The sequence below is a fragment of the Mustela erminea genome, chromosome 1, assembly GCF_009829155.1.
Source record: "Mustela erminea isolate mMusErm1 chromosome 1, mMusErm1.Pri, whole genome shotgun sequence".
NCBI lineage: Eukaryota > Metazoa > Chordata > Mammalia > Carnivora > Mustelidae > Mustela > Mustela erminea.
In genome coordinates, this window is record NC_045614.1 from 147,614,341 (window position 1) to 147,619,823 (window position 5,483).

A 5,483-nucleotide genomic window follows, 5' to 3' on the forward strand; every position below is an offset into this window, starting at 1 on the left:
TAATGATCATAGATTATGATAGAGACAATACTTTCTTTCTTTTTTTTTTTAAAGATTTTATTTATTTATTTGACAGAGAGAGAGAGAGCACAAGCAGGCTGGAGAGGGAGAAGAAGGCTCCCACTAACAGGGGAGCCCAGTGTGGGGCTTGATCCCAGGACCCTGGGATCATAACTTGAGCAGAAGGGAGACACTTAACTGACTGAGCCACCCAGGAGCCCTGAGGCAATACTTTCTTATCCCAGTTCTTAATCAGCAATGATGTTGTATATGTGATAAAGATGATAAATTGTGTATGTGTATATATACAGAAATATTTTGTTTAATGTCCTTTTGAGAGCAATTAATCTACCAGACAAATACAAATATCTTCAGGGAAAATGCCTACTGTTTTGTGGCTGCAAATTTGAATTTCAAAGTTATGGATATGAATGGAAACTGAAGATGCTGAACTTTTGAACACTTGGCATAAAGACCACAGAAACAGAAGGAACTCATGTGGTCATTAAATATTTTCCCTTGTCCTAACCTTTCCTGGGCTATGCATTATTAAACTCTATAAAATTCACCAGCCGCCTGGGCTAGAAGTTAGCAAACATAACCTCGTCTTAAATTGGTTTATTTTTTTCAAGGTGGGCAGGTATTGGTTTAAGTAACAAAAGCCTAAGTGGAATTTGTAAACGGAATGTTTTCAGTATCCTCTTGGGCTGTTGGGCTATGTGGACTGGAAGACAGAAACCAGAGGCTTAGGAGCTACAGAACAATTGACATGTACTTACTTAGAACAGAATAGAAGTTTACTTAAGGAAATGTCTCTGTCTCTTTCTATCTCCTCCCTCTCAAAAATGAAGCATATGAACTAGTAATAAGGATAAATGCATAGGCAGTTTTGCCTGCATTTAGCAGATGCTGGCAGTGTGGCACAGCTGGATGGTCAAGAGTCTTCCAGAAGACCCTGTTCTCATTCCACCATCCGAGGACACAGCAAGCTCAATATCTAGAAATCTTCTCAACTGATGGTCCTCTGGATTCAGAAGCTGGGTTTTTAACTATTAATCTTTGTTTTTCTTTTTATTTTCAGGGCAATTCTCCTAATTAAATGTCTGACTGCCTGTAGCATTCAGCAAATACTCTCTACTACTAAGTCTCAACAGATTGTTCAACAGGTCCTTAAAGAGCGTAAGGCAACTGAAAGAGAAAATGGACTTCTATTGACTGAGGGAAGAAAGATGTCTCTTCTTTCCTTGAATCAGAGAAACTGACAGAAATTCCCTGATCAAACTTCAGTCAAACTGCTTCTCTGAGCCATTTTCTGGACTAGGCCTTGACCTGTGGACTTTCTATGTCATTCTTTGCACTGCCCAAAAATCCTGCTAAATAGGTTTAGTCAGAACTCTCCACCCTTATTATCTAGTCTGATTGCCTGCCTTTAGCAAGAATCCTGTTGAGTTTGGTTTAGCAGGAATCCCCATCCCTTAGTTCCAACCACAGTCCTGTTCCTTGGCTATAAATTCCTACTTGTCCATGCTGCATTCAGAGTTGAGTGTAACCTCCCCTCTCCCCAATTGTAAAACCCCACTGTTATCATCTTTAACAAGTATCAGAATAATTCTTTTTCTTTAACAGTATAAAAGACAATGAAAGGCACAGAGGATGAAACAATAGTTTTCCCGACAGAGAAGCACCATTGATAAAGGATTAAAAGAAAACCAAAGTATTTCTATCTTGTTGGACACAATGTGCTTAATGTTTGCTTTTTATCTGGTAATTAGTAGTAATATCCAAGTAGTCTGCTAAATTAAGGTTAATAGTGTTTGTAATCATGGATTTTTAGAGTCAGACAATTGTATGTTACTATCCTAACCATATCACTTTTTATTCTGTCATCTTTAGGCAATTATTTGATCTTTCTAAGATTTCATACTTCATTTTTTTAAATCAGCATAATGAATAATGATAACATATCTCTGATAGGCTTGCTGTGAGGATTAAATGAGATAACCCATATAAAGAGCATAATATAGTGCCTAAAACATAGTAGGTACCCAATAAATATTGGCCATTTTGACTTTAAATATTAATAATAATTGAGTGCTTTCCAATTATTTTGCTTTGAATTGTTCCATTTTTTATATCAGATATTCCTAGGAGTTTCTTTAAAGAGAATATGCTAGTTAATGCCATAATCTGATCTCATGGGAAGGTGTATTCAATATGTGAGTTATATATAATACATATTTTTTTCAAAATAAACCATCTCATAATTCTTTCTAAACAAACCATGGTCAAAATTTATCTCCTTTCTAATCATGAAAGCCTCCATCTGGACCCAGGTAACATTCTGATAGTTTATAGGTAATCACAGAAATCCAGTAACTTCCAGCAGATAAGAATATGAATGTGGACAAAATCCATTACTTTATGACTCAAGAACAAGTTATGTCATAGAAGGGTGTATTCAACTCAGTAAGATATTCTTGTTGTTAGGTTGAACCATATGAAATCACCACTGAATGCCAAAAATAATCAAATAACAGCAATTTCACATCTCATACTAAATAACAAATGTTTTCATGAATAATGTTAACTACATTTCCTCTTGTGGGTTCTAATTTCAAAAGGATAACTTATTTACTTGAGATCTGTATTTGTCCATGCCAAGCCCAAACTATCACGGGTTCATTCCAATGCATATGAAGGTGAGGCACTATATGATTGGGATTCTTGGATGTAAACAACAGAAACCATTTTGGGTACCTAAGCAATAAAGGAATTTCTTGGAAAGATGTATCATGGAATAGAAAGGAAAGCTGAAAAACCAGGCTCAGACAGAAAGACCAAGACCCTAATACTTGACAACTAACACTCCATGGTTTGGAACTCTCTGTTATCTTGAACATTAGCACATGTGCTACTCCACTATATCTGCCAAAAATAATTTCTACTGTATCCCACACTGTTTTTCTCACTTTCCCCAAGTTGAACCTCTGGGAGAAAGTGTCTGATTAGCTGAGGACACATCCTGTCACTCTGCTTTCTATATGATCACTTCCCCTCATTGTCTTCTATAACAGAAGACAGAGCCCTACTTCCTACCTCTCTTGTTATTCCTGCCAAATAGGAAGTTTGTTTGTATGTTGGGCACACACACAGTTTTTTAGCTACAACCCTCTAGATTTATTCCTATACATTATACCAGCATAGTACCAGATTGCTACAGACTGAAGAGGTTTTGCATTTTTAATTATTTCTGTTGTTTATATATAATATATATTCTTATTTTAAAATATATCTGTATAAATGTGTCACTCTAAAAATAAAGTATATTGAACTAAATAAATGATTAACTAAAACATGATTTCTTTTTTTATATTTTATTTTATTTTTTTCAGTGTTCCAAAATTCATCATTTAAAACACAATATCTAACCCTCAAAAAGTTGGTGGTTCAGAATTTTCCCCTATGTATTTGATTTTTCTCATTTGTACTCTCAGTGTCAATTGTTTTTACAGAAGGAGTGATATGACAGTAATATAAAGAACAATATTTTGGTGGTTTTTGTGCAAAATATACTTAAGAGTGCTGCCAGGATATTATTCACATGTAGAAGTCATACATTTGATCCTTACATAGAAAGTACAGAAGATTACCAGTTTAACAAAAGGGAAATAAATATCAATTTTCACCCAATGCAGTTGTGTGAATCTAACCAAAATTAAAAAATAAATAAACATGTCTGCTTTCTATGAGGGAGAAAAAGAATGTTTGCCTGGTTGTTGGTAAATAAATTATCTTTAACAAAAAATGAATTTGTTCTTTTCCAAGGTGAAGAATTTAGTTCAGATTAAATTCAAACTTACATACTGTAGAAGTTAAAACTTTATTAAGAGATAATAAAACTATATTTAATCAGAACTATTTCACAATGGGAATGAAACTGAATGAATCCTACCATCCTGAATCTCCCATGATATTTCAGCTCCGTGAAAGACTTCTAGAATCTAAAAGGCAGTGTGTTCTTTACATGAGCACTTCTTAGAGCATTATATTCCCCAGTCTCAATTATCTCTCCCTTTACTCATTTAAATGAAGCCAGAAAAAAAAAACACAGTTTCAGAGCATGCATTAAAATGTGACTTTTTCTTTCCACTGAATTAACAAATTAATTTTAAATAAATTTTAAATTTAATTTTTAAATTAACAAAATAATTTTCTTAACATGAAAACATGTAAGTTTCTATGCCAATTATACCTGTTTGTAAATGTTTCCTTCTCTACTTTAAAAAGGGAAGAGGTTTTTATGTGTGAGAATGAGTTGTAGGGTTTTTTGGTTTACTTTTATTATCCCTTTTGGGTAGAGGAGAGAGGTTTGGGGGAAACCTGCTTTTAATGTTAAGGACAAAATAAATTTTATTGATAGAGAACTGATTAGAAGGTAATTAAACACTAAATCATAGTTTTAATACAGATGTTGGATATATTTTAAAAACTGGCTGTGTTTTAAAACTTCAAAATGTGGTGTCTTTCATTTTGACAATGAAATAATACAGTACATGAATTAATTGAATATAATACTGCTGAAGTACTTTCCCGAAACTTGGGATGATTTTTACCCAATTGACAGCTTAGCTAAAGGTATTCATTTGAAAATGGTTGTGGTTAATACAGGAGTACTGTTTCTTTATCATGAAAAAGAAAAGGGTGAAATACTGTTTTTGGATATTGATTTTTGATCTTGGTAAGTTAGCATGGTTTTTAATCAGGTTTGGTCATTTGTTTTTATATTTAATATTTAAATGCTGTTATGGAGATACTGTGTGTTATGGAGATACTTGGCATCCCATGTCTCTGAGGAGGAAAGAACATTATTTTTAGGAAGACCAAAAACTAAAGTTCTTCTAAGATTGTAATTTTAATTTTCTCCCCAGTTATTTCTGTTGGGAACATCATATCATACAGATACTAGATACATAATCATGCAAGAAAAACACCAACAGAGACAACAGCTTGGGGTTACTTTACTACCATGAATAACAGAATAACAAGTTTTTCTGATTATGAGCATGAGTTCATGGTATTGATCTAATAATCGAAAACTTGGTTGAAATGGGACTGTTGATGTTTCCAGATCCAGTGGCTAAGTTACTCATACTGCTTTTCCCCCAAAGAATATGATAACAAAACAAAATGTAAAGATACCGTACGTCTGGTTTTGTCCCCAAGTACATTTAATATGAAAATATGTGTGTGTGTGTGTGTGTGTGTGTGTGTGAGAGAGAGAGAGAGAGAGAGAGAGAGAAGAGGGTACTGCATATATATTTTAGATGACTCCTTCAAATTAGAGGAGTTTGGACAATTGATCCTCTCTAAGGCACCAATATATACCACATCCCTTGAGTATTCAGTATCAGATATTCATTCCCCCATATGTTAAAACAATGAAGAGAAGAAACAAACAACAAAACTAACACAGACCACTAAGA